At 39.2% G+C, this 16,949-nt stretch overlaps 1 long non-coding RNA gene across 1 annotated transcript; it reads left to right on the top strand.

The window, feature by feature from the left end:
• Positions 1-334: 334 nt before the first annotated feature.
• Positions 335-16,090, top strand: LOC122234303. Its single transcript, XR_006212070.1, has 4 exons — positions 335-585; positions 6,700-6,886; positions 10,829-10,939; positions 15,841-16,090. It is a non-coding gene; the product is annotated as an uncharacterized LOC122234303 (long non-coding RNA).
• The last annotated feature ends 859 nt before the right edge of the window (positions 16,091-16,949 follow it).

Genomic DNA, 16,949 nt, shown 5'->3' with positions numbered 1-16,949 from the left:
AATTAAGTCCTTAGTTTATTTGTTTTCAGCGTTACTTAATAATGAAAGCATTTAACTCCATAAATTCCGCCACTGATAAACACACCTTCCCTGTACTCTATAGTTTTGACACCACCTGTTTTTGCTGTGATTAACTTCTAAACAAGCTGTCATCGCAATTTTGATATATTCTTACACATAATTATATAGGACAGAGTTTATTTTACATTCCACGAAGGGAGAGTTCAGCATCTAACTCCCTGCAGTTATGAAGTCATAGAGGGGAGCAAAATTGTCATAACATGAAATGTTTGTGGATGAATTAATCACTTATGAAATTGGTCTCATCCTCAAGGTCCCTTCACTAGTGAGATCAGGGGCTTTACCTGTTTAGCTGGTCAGATCTCTTTGTCCAGTCACCTCTAGCTGATTGTGGGGATGTTTTCCTGACAAAACAAAGCACACACATTATCTTGGATTAAAAAGAAAACCTGCAGAATTTTGTAAGGTTGAAGGTGATGTTGGAGAACTGCTAGAATCACCCAAATTCCTTTGACAACTAAGGCTGTGGCAGAATATAAGAGAAAGAAGTTGGAATTCTACAAGGTAATGACATGATAGCTTCAGAGGAGTGATGTCCAAATAGAAAAGCATTGAAAGGACCCTTGGGAGACTGATAAAAGCCTTCATCTTTCTTTTAGGAAAAACCAGTCTTTTTATTATTCAAACATGAAGAATGTTACCTCAGGAGATCTCAAATTTTGTTGGAACAAATATGCCAAAACCAATATTTTTGTTCTTTAATTTCATTAAATATGCAATAAAATAAACTTACCGTGACAATTTTTTTTGTTTCATTTTTCAAGATAATGTTCCACTCCAACTTTTCTCCAATGCTCATTGTGAAAATTTCGAATTTCCTTTTAAAGGGATTTACTTTAAAAGGATTATTCTCAAGATCAATTATCTTCAGGCAATGTCTGTCACTGACATGTAATTGTATTGAACTTTGAGTTTTATGTTTATGTGTTCTATATCTGTCACTTTTATAATTGTCAGAAAAATGTACTTTCTCCTCACCCCACTTTAAAAATTAAACTTACTAATTTTATGATTTAGATTATGTTTTTATTTTTTGTTTATCTTCTAGTAACAATTTATCTTCTAGTGCTGATGCTTCACAAAATCACAGTATTTGTGTTAATTTTTCTTTGTATGTCTAACAGTTGTTTCTTTATATATTTAAATGGAGTTTTGTCAGAACAGAGTCACTCAAAAAAGTTATATATGTTATTTTAAATTTGAGGAGTATCAAGCGTTCAGTGTTTCATATGTATTTTTTAATTTCTGAAAAGCTGTGGGAATTGATAAGTATTTGCTGACTATTGCACCATTCTTCATTTTGAATGATATCCATCACTATTATAATGTGTCCCCCTTTGTCCCATTTAGTTTTCTTGCCTAGATTTCTTTTCCCTCCAGTATTCATTTTACCATGTCTTCTTGTGTTCTCTTATTTTTTGAACATATTATATTGCCATACATATACTATACATGTATGTGTATATACATGTATATATGTTATGTGTGTTTGTGTGTGTGTGTGTGTGTGTGTGTGTGTGTGTGGCCAATTTAAGAGAATTTAAGAGTGTTTGCTACCAGGGCGCCTGGGTGGTTCAGTCAGTTAAGTGACCGACTTTGGCTCAGGTCATGATCTCTGGTTCAAGCCCTGTCAAGCTGTGATGAGAGCTCAGAGCCTGGAGCCTGCTTCGGATTCTGTGTGTCCCTCTCTCTCTGCCCCTCCCCGCTCTCGCGCTCTGTCTCTGTCTCTGTCTTTCTCTCTCAAAAAAATAAATAAACCTTAAAAAATTTTTAAAGTGTTTGTTACTCTTAAAGGCATTTATCGCATTTACTTTTATTATTATAATAAATATTATTACTGTGACCTTAACTCCTGTCTTTTTGTTTTTTACACTTCTTTGGTGTCTCCTTTATTTTCTATCTTACTTATGTTTTGTGGACTATATTGACTTCGCTTTTCTATTTGTCTGTGTTTTAGAGGCTAAGAGATAGTGTGAATTCTTGTAGTGGTTATCTTTAGTGTTTCAAATTTATTCTCTGGTTGCCTTTTTCTAATTGCAGAGTCAGGAGCAAAGGAGTGTCTTTGGGCTTCCCAATTCTTCAGCTCCAACTTGAGACTAAGTATTCAGTACAGTTTACTTCCCCTTTCTACACAGGTTTAAGTACCAGATATTATTACATTGTGACTTTTACATTCACTTTCAGTTTTACAACTAGATTTAAAACAGCTATTTAGACTTAACTATTTTGAATGATTTTAGCGTTTATTGCTGGCCTCTTTATGGTTGTTCCATTCCTGAGGCTTTTATTTTGATTGGAGTATAATATATAATTAGGGAAACTTTTTTCAACAAAGTATGTTTTTTGAATTCTTGTTTATATGAGAATGTTATTGTTTTACCTTTACATGTAAATGACTACTTTCTTTGTATAAAATGGTTAACATTATAGATTTCTATAAAGTGGGAAGTCTTTAGCTCACCACTGTTTTCTTCTAATATATCCCCAGATTTTCCTTCTGCTCTGTTTTTCCTCTTCTTCAGTTGCACCTTAAAAAATTTTTTTTCTTTTAATGTTTACTTTTGAGAGAGAGAGAGAGACAGAGTGTGAGTGAGAGTAGGGCAGAGAGAGACAGAGACACAGAATCTGAAACAGGCTCCATGCTCAGAGCGGTCAGCACAGAGCCCGATGCGGGGTTTGAACCCACGGTCTGCGAGATCATGACCTGAGCTGAAGTCAGACGCTTAATGGACTGAGCCACCCAGTCTCCCTGCCCCTGCCTTTTTTTTTTTTTAATTTTTCAAAAATGTTTACAGTTACAGTTTTTAAACATCATCTTTTTTCTCGATTCTCCCTTGGTTATCTTACTTTCTCTTTTTATCTTAATCCTTTGTCTTTTTATTTTAAATTCTGAGAGGTATTCTTAAGTTTGCTGTCTACACCACATACTGTCCTTTATTATCTGTAATGTTGATTCTCATTCTGTGACAACATTGTAAGTTTCCTTGAAATCTTTTGTATGACTCACCTCCCTTTTTCTCTCTTTCCTTTGCCCATTCATCTCAATCTTTTCCTATGATGCTCTGATCATTACTTATGGAACCTATTACTTTTGCCCTTTTTTTGAGAATCCTAACCAGGTTTTTAAATTTTTCTTCTGAATTTTGGAATAGCTTATCTTTGGAGGCAGGTTCTTCCCTAGATTCTTCCTCTTGAAATGTTTCTTGTTGTTTAGGTAGGTGTTTCCCTCAGATAAATTCACTGTCTTCCCTCCTATTTTGTGATAAAGGAGAATGCAATCACTGCCTTATGGACATCTATATGTTCAGAAAAATGTAATATATCACTCTTCTTTTAATGAAGAGAAAAATATTCCTCCTCTTAGTGTGTATTTTTAGCTATGTGTTAATTGAAATTAATACAACAGTATTTTCCTCCAGAAAAAAGCCTTGGCTTTCATGGCCTCGTACCTATCCCGCAGAGATAATTTCTAAAAATGCTTTTATTTGTTACAGAATGTTGCTTAAAAAAACCTTCCTCTATATCTTAGGATAGTTTTATATTTACAGAAAAATTCTGAAGTAGTACAGAGTTCCCATAAACTTCTCACCTGGGTTCTGCTATTATTAACACATTACATTAGCATGGTCCATTTATCATAATTAGTGACCAACACTGTTACATTATTATTAACTAAAGACCATACTCTATTTATGTTACCTTAATTTGTACCTAATGTAGTTTTTTTCCATTCCAAGATCCCATCCAGGGTACCACATTACATTTAGTCATCAAGCCTCCTTAGACTCCTCTTGGCTGTGACATTTTTTCAGACTTTTGTTGTTTATGATGAGTTTTTGAGGAGTGCTGGTGTGATATTTTGTAGAATGTCCCTCAGTTGGGATTTGTCTGATGCTATTCTCTTGATTAGACTGGGTTCATGGGATTTTGACAAGTCACAGGGCTAACATACCATTTTTATCACATCATATCAAGACTGCATACTGTTGGCATGACTTACCACTGTTGACCTTCATTTTGATTACTTGGCTGAAGTTGTGTTTATCAGGTTTCTCCACTGTAAAATTACTGTCCCCTCCCACTTTCTACATTGTGCTCTTTTAGAAGGAACTCACTATGTGTAGCCCACAGCTAAGGAGTGGGGAGTGAAGCTTCACCTTCTTGAATGTGGCATATCTACATAAATTATTTGGAATACTTCTGCAAAGGAAATTTGTCTCTGCTCACCTATTTATTTATGTATTTATTTATTCATTCATTCATTCAATAATTCATTTATATCAGCATTGATTCATGAATATTTATTTTATACTTTGGATATAATCCAATGAGACTTCATTTATTTCATTGCTCAAATTGGTCCAGCTTTGGCCATTGGCAGCTTTTCCAGTTGGCTTCTTTGACTTGCCCTCATAATTATGGGCCTATTTATTAATTTTGAGCACTTTCTTATTTACTGGTAGCATAAGATATTACAGGCTCATTTTATGCATTTCCTACCTTCGTCCTAAAATCAGCCATTCTTCTAAAGAGCCCTGTTCTTTTATTGGAGAACGGTATTTGAAACCAAGATTTGGGCATTAGATGTGCTCAATACTACTGAAGTGTCATTACTCCTAGGCCCCCTCAGCTGACAGAGCAAAGAGATATGTGTGTGTATACTAATCTGTGTATATACACACATCTGTAAATATCTGTATGTAGCTAGTTGTATCTATGTCAAGCTAAACATGATTCTGATGTCTCCAACTTCAGCTCATCACCATATGAATCATTCTAGCCTCCCCGCATTGCTGTTCTGGAAACTCCCACTCCAGAACATTGTTTTACTTTTAAAATACCATTTTCTTTAAAAAAAAAGTCTTGGTTTTGGGGCGCCTGGGTGGCTCAGTCGGTTGAGCGTCCAACTTCGGCTCAGGTCATGATCTCGTGGTTTGTGGGTTTGAGCCCCGCGTCCGGCTCTGTGCTAATAGCTCAGAGCCTGGAGCCTGCTTTGGATTCTGGGTCTCCCTCTCTCTCTGCCCCTCCCCTGCTTGTGCTCTGTGTCTCAAAAATGAATAAATGTAAAAATACAATTTGAAAAAATAATGTCCTGGTTTTATAAATATGCCTGTTTAGGTGTATACACATTACATGGTTATTGTAGAACGTTTACAAAATTCAACAACGTCTATGGAAGAAAGCCCAAATGTACTATATTCAATCACTGTTAACATTTTACTACACACACACACACACACACACACACTCACACACACACAATTTTATGAGCAAAACTAATTACACGAGATACACTATTTTAAAAAGATGCCTATTTATTTATTTTTGGGAAAGAGAGTGAGAGAGGGGCAGAAAGAGAGGGAGAGAGAGAATCCCAAGCAGTTCCATGGTGTTTTCACCGCAAAGTCCGATGTGGGACTCATTCCCATGAACCAGGAGATCATGACCTGAGCCAAAATCAAGAGTCAGTCACTTAACTGGCTCAGTTATCTTGGTGCCCCTAGATACACCATTTTTTAATCTTTCTTTTCCCACTCAACTATGTATATTGAGCTTTTCTTCCATGTCATAGCTATTCTTAAAGGTCATGAGTTTAATTACCTACAGAATATTATTAACCTTTTGGATATTTACATTTTAATAATTTTTGGTGTTATAAATAATGATAATAAATATTCCTAAACATAAGTCATTATGCACATACCTGATTTTTATTTAGAAAATTTTGTGGAAGTTAAATTACTGGGCCCTAGGGTATGACCATTTTAAGGAGAATGATAAACAATGAAAATTTTTCTTCCAGAAAAGATAGCAACAATTTAGTGTCCTGTCAACATCGTATATGAGCCATTTTCTCTATATCCTTAGCAATACTAGGTATTGGAAAATTTTTTTAAATCATCAATCAGTTAATAAATTAATTGCTGTATGTTTTTTACATTGAATTTCTTGTATTACAAGTGTGTTTGGATAGTTTCTTTTTCCTAAGTTAATTTCTCATTATATATGTTCATTTCTCTATTGCCTATTAATATTTTGCCCATTTTTTTAGTTAAATTAATTAATTAATTAATTTATTTATATAGAGAGACCGCATGTGTGCATGTACATGCAAGCTGGGGAGGGGCAGAGGGAGAGAGGTAATCTTAGGCAGGCTCCATGCCTAGCGCTAAACTTGACGTGGGGCTTGATCTCATGACCGTGAGATCACGACCTGAGCTGAAATGAAGAGTGTGACATTTAACCAACTGAGCCACCCAGGAACCCCTCCCCCCCTTTTTTTTATTGTTTCAAAGTAACATTGTAATGTATATTCAATATTCAAAGTAATTCAAAATTATTTATTCAAAATAAAGTATATTCAATGTAGAAAACTTTAAAAACAAGGAAAATACAAAGACATAAATTACCCATGATCTCATCACTCATTGTGATTTCATTGTGATTATTTTCGTTTAAATGTGTCCATTTACATACCAGAAATCAGTATTTTACATTTTACGTATGGTCAATGAGTACAATGATATGTTGGACTCCTTTTGTAGTCTTTATTAATCACTTAGTGTCATATCATTCCTATTTCCTCAGCCAACACACAATGTCCTTTTCTACTTAAAGGGAAAGACCTCTTGGGAATGAGTTTCCATGCATCTATGTGTCTTTTCTGCAACCTTCCTTCATCAAGAAGTCCGACTCCATTCAACAGGTTGATATAGACCCAAATCCGGATCATCTATTTCCATGGCCCCATTCTCCATGCCACAGGATTTCTGCAGGATTAGCCTTCACCCTACCTCTTGAAATTGTGAGCCATTGCATTCCCGCGTGCAGCTGCTGTTGCTGCTACTTTCCTAGCCTTGGGGCAGGAGATAGGAGGGATGGCCACTTTCTGCTTTATCACTACATTCCGATCACAGACACAGGCTTGTCTCTGAATTTTCCATAGCCCAACTAAGTTACTGCTGTAACATTTCACAAAACCTGTGTAAAGACCTTGCAATGAAAGAAGGTAAATTAAACACCGAGAAAATTGAAGTCAGTTATTGGGCTAATCCTTGAGACCACGGACAAGTTCCTTCCTCTGAGTCCCCAGCTGACACTGCCAGGGCCACTTCCTTGTCTGGGTAATTCTGGTCGTGGTTCAGCTCATTTGCCTCCATTCTCAATGGCTTCCTAAGATGCCTTTCTCGTTCACGGAGCCTCACGTTCCCTCCCCACTGAAAGTACTCTTTGTCGTCTCCAGATTGAGTCTCTGCCGTGATGATTGACAGTTGCAGCAGCCACTCCTCTCCGAAATGGAAATGAACCTAATGTTCTGCCCGTAGTGATGGGGCTTGTTTTTGGACACCTTCTCTCCCAACATTGTAATGATTAGTAACTTTCTGAGGCAGGTTATTCAGTACAAAATTAAAATCCCCCTATAGCCTAGCCAGAATTTTAAAAGACATAGGCGTAAAGCTAATCAGGCATAAAGCTATTTGTAACTTCAAAAGGCTGCAAAAATTCATCGACAGGATGACTAGCTCTTGCACGACCACATCATGGAGCATTATGCAGCTGTAAAAAGAAGAATTCCAAATAATGCTGAAGAAGATATCCCAGGTATAATGTTTAGTGAGAAAAGCAAGGTAGAGAAAAATGTGCATAGTATACTAGCATTTATCTAGGAAATGACGATATATGAATGTATGTGCAGATTTGTTTATATTAAAAATTCAATAATAACCCATGAAATAAAATGGTTAGCTACAAGGGGAGGCAGGAAACAGAGTGGAGAAAAAAATGGTAGGAGCTAGACTTCCCTCAATATATCTTGTTTGTAGATTTAACTCTGGAACCATGTAAATATTTGCACAATTAAAAAAATTAAATAGAAATACAAATATCGTCCCTAAAAATCAAAATCAAAAAGGAAACATAGAAACAAATGAATGTAAATGTGTAGTGAGTTGGCGACTTAACCAAGAAGTTATTTCAAGTGACTCTAAAACAAAGTAAAGTGGGGCACCTGGGTGGCTCAGTCGGTTAAGCATCCGACTTCAGCTCAGGTCATGATCTCACAGTCTGTGAGTTCAAGCCCTGCGATGGGCTCTGTGCTGACAGCTCAGAGCCTGGAGCCTGCTTCAGATTCTGTCTCTGCCCCTCTCCTGCTCATGCTCTGTCTCTCTCTGTCTCAAAAGTAAACAAAAACATTAAAAAATTTTTTTGAAACAAAGTAAAGTGACTGGATATCCCTTGTGGCATATACCCTAAGGGCTAAAAGACCTACAAAAAATTTCTAACTTTGTCCATTGAAAAGGCCCCCAAATGATGACCTATCTATAAGCACAAGTTGGTGTTCACTTTATGGTAACCTAATGCCATTTCTCAGTAAAAAGAACAAGGGATCATTGGTGAAATGGTGGATTCCAGGTCTGGTGCAGGAAGTGGTTAAGATGTCTGAGCATCTTCTCAAACCAGAAAGCAAGGATGTGTTTAATGTCTCAAGAACCAACTGCAAGAGGCTCCTCCCAACTGCAAGAGGCTCCTCCCAGCCAAAATAGGACCAATTCGAGCCATAAGAAGAGGAACATTGGGGTGAAACATACTAAACATGTTAAAATTCATGGGTTCATAAAGACACTGAAACAAATGTATCCTGATTCTTTGGAGACTTTGGAGAACCAACTCGTGATTTGGAAGACTGATAAATAAAAGGAACGAATGAAGCTTTTAGCCAGCCTTTCCTGTACAAAAATATCTTAGGACAACCAAGGAGTTGATCAGGAAAGAGTTCATGGCATTATCCAATTGATAAATAAGGAAGACATGATAGATAACACCATTTTGCAACCCCAATGAAATGAAGCTAGCCAAGAGTCATCGGTGGCAGCTAAAATCACAGAAGATAAACAGACATATTCCTTATGGCAAGTGCACAACACCAGCTATGAAGCACTCTTGCCCCCAAAACAAACCCAGATTAGATCTAGCTACCCACATGTAGGAACTACTGGGGAAAGAAGTACATGCTAAGTGACACTACTGACAAATGATCTAGTTTCTCTAACAGCACCAATAACAAACTTATAAGGAAAATAAAAAGGAAAGAGATATCTAAAGTTTAACAAAATTTTAAGAGGCATAGCAAACACGTGCATGTGTAGACGTTTGGATGCTGATTTATACAAACCAATTGTCAAAAAGTATTTATGGGACAACAGGGGAAATTTGCACATTGACTGAATATTTGATATGAAGGGATTAGTGTTAATTTAGGTGTGGTGGTGGTATTGTGGTTACATTTCGAACATTTAGAGATACATATGGACACATTTTCAGAAGAAATGAGAGGATGTCTGAGAGTTGCTTTAAAATAATCTAGCCTGAGGGGTGAGGGAATGGGGTGATAGAGATGGAAGCAGAATGGCCTTGGACTGTTGTTTTTATACCTGGGTAATGGGTACATGTCAGTTCACTACATTGTTCTTTTTCTTTTGCATAGATTTGGAATTTTCATATTATAAAACAATAAAAAAAGAAGAGAAAAATGAGAAGGAGAAGGAAGGGGAGGAGAAATTTTCCTGTAGGGCTTCACCAGTACATTTGGTTGTGTTTCCTTGGGTTTCCTTGTGTTCCAGAGGCTTGTGGTGGCAAAGGGCCCACTCAGGTCCTGTGCAGGGGGCTCTGGGCCTCTATTCTGGGCTCCTCTGAGGGAACTTTATGAATGAGAACATGCACACTCCCCTCCCAAGATGTAAGAGCAATGCAGCTTAAATGTATTTAGTTAAAAGAAAACATTTCTGTACAATCTTCAAAGATGCATTTTTACCTATAACAAAGATAGGTTTTACATGATTCTGTAGAACTATAATTCTCAATGTGTGGTCCAGTCAACCTTGGGGCCACTGAAACCATTTCAGGAATCCATATGGTCAAAACATTTTTTTAATAATACTAAGATATTTTTGCCTTTTTCACTCAATCTCTCACAGGGTACTGGAGAGTTTTCTAGAAGTTACATGATTCTAGATAAGTTGATTGCTCTGGCAGCTAACAGTGCGAGCTTGTGTGTTATTTTTATGTGCGTGAATTCCTGTGTTTTAAAATTTTTTCAGCTTAACAAGTCCAAATTCCTTCTTCTTACAAAACACACACACACACACACACACACACACACACACACACACACACACCTAAAAATCTGATATTGTTTCCTTCCTAGAATCCACTCATCTCCCACCCTAAGATTTCTTAGTTAAGACTCTGGATCAAATACTTGGGTTTTCTTTCTCCTGCGATGGTCTCTGCAAAAAATCTTTCCCCCAGTACACATTGCCCACAGGGAGTCTGGGCTACTTTAGGCCACAGAAGCTCTACCTGCCCCTTGTAAAGCATGTCCCTTGGGTCATGGCCTTTTCTTCTTGCATCGATTAAGATAGGGGACCAATGGTTCTTACCTTGTTGAAATGATAAAATGATACAACATGCATATATTAACTGAGTTCTGCCTGTAGTGACTAAAAGGAATGGCAGGTTCACTTTCTTATCAGAAATCACTGGACGTCATGAATAGCTCAACACATTTTCCCTTCTTTTAAGGTCAAAGAATATCTTGGTTGGGTTTTCCAGAAGGTCTTTTTTTTCTCTCTCTCTCTCTTTCCCTCATTTCTCAGCCCCCCTCCCAGCCCCAGTAACTGTGGTCTTCCCCCCCATCCCCTGCTCAGTTCTCACCCCAGATTCACCCTCTCTTCTTAATGTCTTCAAGGTTCTGAAAATTGATCCTGTTGCCATCCTCCTGATACAACAGCAGGTCCCTACAGCATGAGTAAGGAAGCAAGAAAGAAGTGAAGGAAACAGGATGGTCATGCAGCCCAAGGTAGTTGCTCAAGAGTGGTTAGCCTTCCTTACTGACTGCCCCATTTCCAGAGTCCTAACTCCATCAATTTTTATTCCAATCCATTGACCAACACCTTGGTTTTTATCCTCTCCATTGCAGCCCCCCTGTTATCACTCCCTTTCCCCTCTCTTCTTCCATTGAACACACCTGGCTAATTCCAACCTTGGTTAAACCCAACACCCAGCTTGGCCCTGAACAACTAATGTGACTGGATAAACCACCACCATGTTTACTAGTTGGTTAACTTATTAATACAAATATCCAGTGGGTCTTCAGTACCTTCCCACAATGCCACTCTATTTTCCTAGTCAATCCTACTCTTCTCTGTGACTCGACTTCTCATATTTTTATTAAATGTTTATTTTTGAGAGAGCAAGTGAGCAGGGGAGGCACAGAGAGAGAGGCAGACAAAGAATCCCAAGCAGGCTCCACTCTTTCAGCAGAGCCTGGTGGGGGGGAGGGGAGGCTCCATCCCATCATGACCTGAGCTGAAATCAAGAGTTGGACACTTAACTGACTGAGCCACCCAGGTGCCCTGACTTCTTATAGTTTTAGATCTGTCCTCAAACATCAAATACTAGAAACACCATACATTTATTGTCTAAATATGGGTACCTTTGGGAGTGAAAGGGGATACTATTAATAGATTTGGGAGACAACAGACTAAACCAATGTTGTTCCAGGCAAATCACATTCCCCTATCTGATACTTTCCTTTCCCTTCACTTTCATCTGGTGATTTCATGGCTTATGTCATGGCGAATACAGAAATAAGAGAAATGGGTTCCAAACCTGCCAACAGCTTCATCTACATCCGTGTGCTTGGACTTCCTTGTTCTTTTGGTGGATGGTATATTAGTTTCCCGTGGCTACCAGAATAGCTTACTAGAAACTTGGTGGCTAAAAACAACACAAATGTATTCTCTCACAGCTCTGGGGGTTAGAAGCCTGAAATCAAGGTCTTGGCAAGGCCACCTTGGTGGTTGTTTGCAATCCTTGGCATTCCTTGGCTATGCACGCATTGCTTCAATCTCTGTTCGCATCGTCACATGGCATTCTCTTGATGTGTTTCAGTCTCTATTTTCTCGTCTTATAAGGACACTAGTTATTGGATTAGGGACAAGCTGAATGTTATGTGATCTCATCTGAGCTAACTACATCTACAAGCAAGGTTACATTCTAGTTTTCCTGGTGGACATGAATTTTAGGGGACACTATTCAACCCACTACAGAGGGACTCCCGCTTCCAACCCCTCCACTTTGGCCTTCTGCATCTCTTCCCCATTGGCCTTTTCAAAGACTCTGTTCCAGCATTGCTCTCTTCTTCCTGTTGCATGACCATTTCCTCCTGTTTAGTGCGTCATTCCTATCATTGCTCAGACGTGCTGTCATATTGTCTATATTAAAAACCCTTCCCACATGTAGTGTTCCCCTCCATCTACTGACCCACTTCTCTGCTCTTTATAGCAAAGGGCCTTGAATGAGTCACCTGTGCTCACCATCTGCACCTCCTTTCTGCCCAAATTCCCTCCAACTCGCTTTAATTTACACTTCAACTTTACTGCTCCACTAAACCTCGTCCCATCAGGGTCACCTGAGATTTCCATGTTGCCAAGTCGTATGGTCAGTGCTCTTTTCACCCAGACTCTCACTGACATTTAATGATCAGCCCTCTGCCTCTCACTTGGATTTGGGACACAGCACTCTCTTGCTTCCTTCCTGTTTCAGTCCCCTCATTCTCAGACTTCTTTGCTGGCTCCTCACCTTCTTCTTCCTGGTCTTTAATGCTAAATGGCTTTAGGCCCTCTTCTCTTTTGGGTCTTCGCCCAGTCCGTCAGTGACCATAATTTGTCCCTTTGCTTGCCATTGGTATGCTGACCACTCCTACCACATGTCCAATCTGAGTTTCTGACTTACATGCTGAATATTCCTTCATCTTCATTTGCATACCTAATTCACATCTCAAAATTAACATGTCCTAGGAATAAACCGTTGATTTCCCCTCTCCCACGATTTATACCACCTACAAAATGCACCCCCCCATTTACCCCATTTCAGTAAATGGAACCTCCATTCATCTAGCCTCTCAGACCAAAAATTTAGGATTCTTTTACTTCTATACATATATCCCCGTGTTCCCTCAATCCAACCACTCCCCCCCCCCCCCATCTTGATGCCATACTTCTTAAGCCATGACACTAGGATCTTACATCTGGACTTCTGTAATGCTGTCCAGCATCCCTCTTGTCCCTCTCCATTCCATTGTTTACCCAGGAGCCAATCCTATCATGCCATTCTCTTGTCCACTCCCCTCACTGACCTCTCATTTCACTTAGAGTGGAATCCAAATTCTTTGCCTACAAGTCCCAACATATACCTGGACCTTGGTTAGCTCTCTGGCTTACTTCTTCCTGAGTTCCCTCCTCTTCACCTATATTGGCTTAATTGCGGGACCTCGAACATACCAAGCTTCTTCAGCCTCAGGGGTTTGTCTTTGCTATTTTCTCCCTCTGACATTCTCTGCCCTCTGATTTGATTTGTGTTCTCTCTCACTTTGTTCAGGTTTCAGCTCAAATGTCACCACTTTAGTGAGGTCTTGCCTAACTACCTTATCTAAACCAATTCCCCCTCCTGGTCCCTGTATGCACCCATCTCGGTTCCTCTCTGTCATCTTACTTAGCTTTATTTTTCTTCGTACGTCATATCAATACCTGAAATAATATTACATGTGCATTTTGCTTTCTTGTCTGTTTCCTCACTGTACTGTAAACATCGTGAGAGCAAGGCGTAATTTGTATTGTTCAGTGGGAATCATACCTAGCATGTTGCACTGGATAAGTATGACTTTACTTCAATTATTCTTAGTATTGAAGTAAAATATTTTTCAATTAATGCTAAAAATAAAGTTTAATTAGTAACAAGAGCTTCTGTATGGCTTGAGAAAAATATTCCTTTTGAAGGTTTTGATTTAATGACTTTCTATAGGAATCTTGAACATTCAAGGATATTAGTGATACATATCAAGTTTGAAACTGGCATTGGTAGGTTTTTTAAAAGGTAATTTATTATTCTTTAAAATGTTTATTTATTTTGAGAGGGAGAGAGTGAGAATGTGTGTGTGCGCAAGCAGGTGTGAGCGGGGGGAAGGGCAGAGAGAGATGGAGAGAGAGAATCCCAAGCAGGGTGACCTGATCTGAAATCAAGAGTCGAATGCTTAACTGACTGAGCCATCCAGGCACCCCAGGTATTAGTAGTTTTAACAGTAATTATAACAAACACCATCATTCAGCCCGTATTGTAGTGGTATGTGCTTTGCATGGATTATCTTATCTAATTCTTAAAACAGCTCTATGGGGTATTTATCACTTCAATTTACAGGTGTGGTGGGGTGATTTAAAAATATGCCTACAAATTCTTTGATAGCCCTCCCTTTAAAAGGTGGGGGCCAGTTTGCCTCCTCTTGTGTTGGGGCTAGGCATAGTGGCTTAGTTCTAAAGAATAAAATAAAATATGGTGGAAGTGCCAGTGCTTAGCTTCTGAGATTAGATGCCCAAAGCCATTGTGACTTCCTCCTTGTACTTTCTCTGGGATCACCCAATGTAAGTCTTAGTTTTCTCATCTTTAACGCGAGTGGTGTGGACCCGACATCCGTAGTCTGTAGATCTGTAGTCTGACGTGCTACAGATCGCCTCTGCATCAAACAAGGTTAGCATGGACCAACACATCAGCTTAATTAGGGGCTCTGTTCTACAAAGACCTGAAGCTTTGGCAGTTTTGCTCTATTTTGTTGGGTTTTGGGGACTAGATGAAATGGTGTGAGGGTACTCAAGCAACGCTGTGACGAGATCTGCATGGTTAGGAGTTGAAGCTCCTTTGTGTGGGCACCATCTTGGAAGTAGAGCCTCCAGATTCAGTCGAGCCTTCAAATAACTGCAGTCCTAGCCAACATTTTGACTGGAACCCCAGAAGAGACTATAAGTCAGAAATTAGTGATTTCTGAAGCTGCTCCTGAATCTCCAACACACAGACACTGTGAGATAAGAAAAACCTTTTGTTTTAAGCCACTAGGTTTTGGGGGTAGTTGATTGTGTAGCAAAAAATAACAAATACATTTGGAAATGGAAAGACAGAATGGTTAAGTCAAGAACCTCACAGCATCTAGCCAGTAGTGGTGATGCAAGAATTCAAACCCAGGCCTTCTGACTCTATGGTCTACATGTTAAACCACCATACTGTACAGGCAGTCAAGATTCATGTCTCATGTCATTGTCACATTGTAATCCGCTGTCAGGGCAGTGAAAACAATCTGTCCTTGGCTATTAAACTGGCTGGTCTTGCTCCATCGCAAGGTCATGTTCTAGGCAGCCACTGACCTTGCTTCTACGTCCTCATTCTGCCCCAGGTTTGTTCCTCCAGATAGTGGATGTCTGTCTTCCCACTATGCTTTCTCCTATTCCTTTGGGCTTCTGCTCATCCCCACTTCCAATCATGTAATTCCAGTAAAGCTGCCAATCATTGTACTCTGCTTGCCCCGTAGGTGGGTGTGTGAGTTAAGCTGGCCAATCACAGAGTACTTTCAGTGACTGACTACAGTAATTGGGTCAAAACAAGAGCATATGATCTACAATCAGCCAAGCAGAGCCTTTGCCTAGGAATTTTATGTGTTATGTTATGTTATGTTATGTTATGTTATGTTATGTTATGTTATGTTATATCCTGTGAGATCTTGAATCCAGCCAACCCCAAGAGCAATTCTATCCTTTTGTTATCTGTGTGAGTCAATAAATTCTTTGTTTTAAATCAGTTTGAGTTGAGTTTTATCACTTGTCCCTGAGTTATGAGTAGCACGAAGAGCTTATCCCAGTTTTTGGAATATTGTAGGTATCTTCCCTTCTCCATGAGCAACAGTGGGTCCATGTCATCTGAAGAACCTGGAGCAGAACTTTCCATTGGTTGGGTCAACCTTCCCACAGAAGATGAGGAACCTTCCCTTCATCCTTCAGGAAGCATCTGGCTTTTCTGGAGGCCAGCAATGGTCTGGAGGCAAGCTCAAAATAGAACAATGTTATGACGGATGGGTCGCTCAGTCAGTTTAAAACCTTAGTCATCTCTGTATCCTTTCTTTCCTTAGTTGCTGACCCCTCCCCCAACTCCCAACACATACACACACGTACACACACATCCTGTTAGTCATCAAGTCCCGTTGATTTGGATCAAATGCTTTATGGAAGTAAGTGGAATAACCATAATGAAAGTTGGTGGCTGGTGAGGTTCTTCCTTGCAAGTCCAGTTTTCTTCATTTCTATTGCCACCACCGTGGACGACGGCAATTGGTCTCCCTGCATCTAACCTCAACCTCTGCAGTCCATTTCTCATATTTCTTCCAGAATTTGTCTTCTAAAGCACCCTTTTGATTGCCACATGTTTTTGATGGATTTGCAAGTCTTCACCAGTTTTCCACTGCTGACTTGCTAAATTGCAAACCTCTTAGCTTGGCATCCAAGACTCTCCATGACTGACCTGCATTTGCTATCCAATGTCCTATGACCTCCACGGATCAATCTTCTAGTTTTCTAGCACCCCTCCCATTGTGGCACTGCCTACCACCTACTCGTACCTCTTTCCCAAATTAAAACACTGTCCTTCCTTTCCTATGAGTCTTCAAGATGCATTTCAATTCTACCTCTTTCATCAGCTATCCCCTGAGCATGCCAATCCACAGTGAATATCCTCTTCTGTGAACTCTGTAACAATTGCTGTCTAGACAAGGGTTTTTCAAAGTGTGCTCACATTCCCAGGGAGCATTTGGCCAGCACAAGTCAAGTTTTTGGTGTTTTTATAAAACTACTGATTATATATTCAAATTTGGCTGAGCAGATTATTTCCAAACCCAGTTTCTTTCTTGTCTTCTACTTCCAAATTACATCCTCATGCTATGGTGGCACGTTCATTCCAAAGTACAAATTAAGGATCATTAAAATTTGTTTTGT

This window comes from Panthera tigris, chromosome E2 (genome assembly GCF_018350195.1).
Source record: "Panthera tigris isolate Pti1 chromosome E2, P.tigris_Pti1_mat1.1, whole genome shotgun sequence".
Lineage (NCBI taxonomy): Eukaryota > Metazoa > Chordata > Mammalia > Carnivora > Felidae > Panthera > Panthera tigris.
The sequence above is the reverse complement of the archived record's forward strand: the minus strand, read 5'-3'. Positions and strand labels throughout refer to the sequence as shown.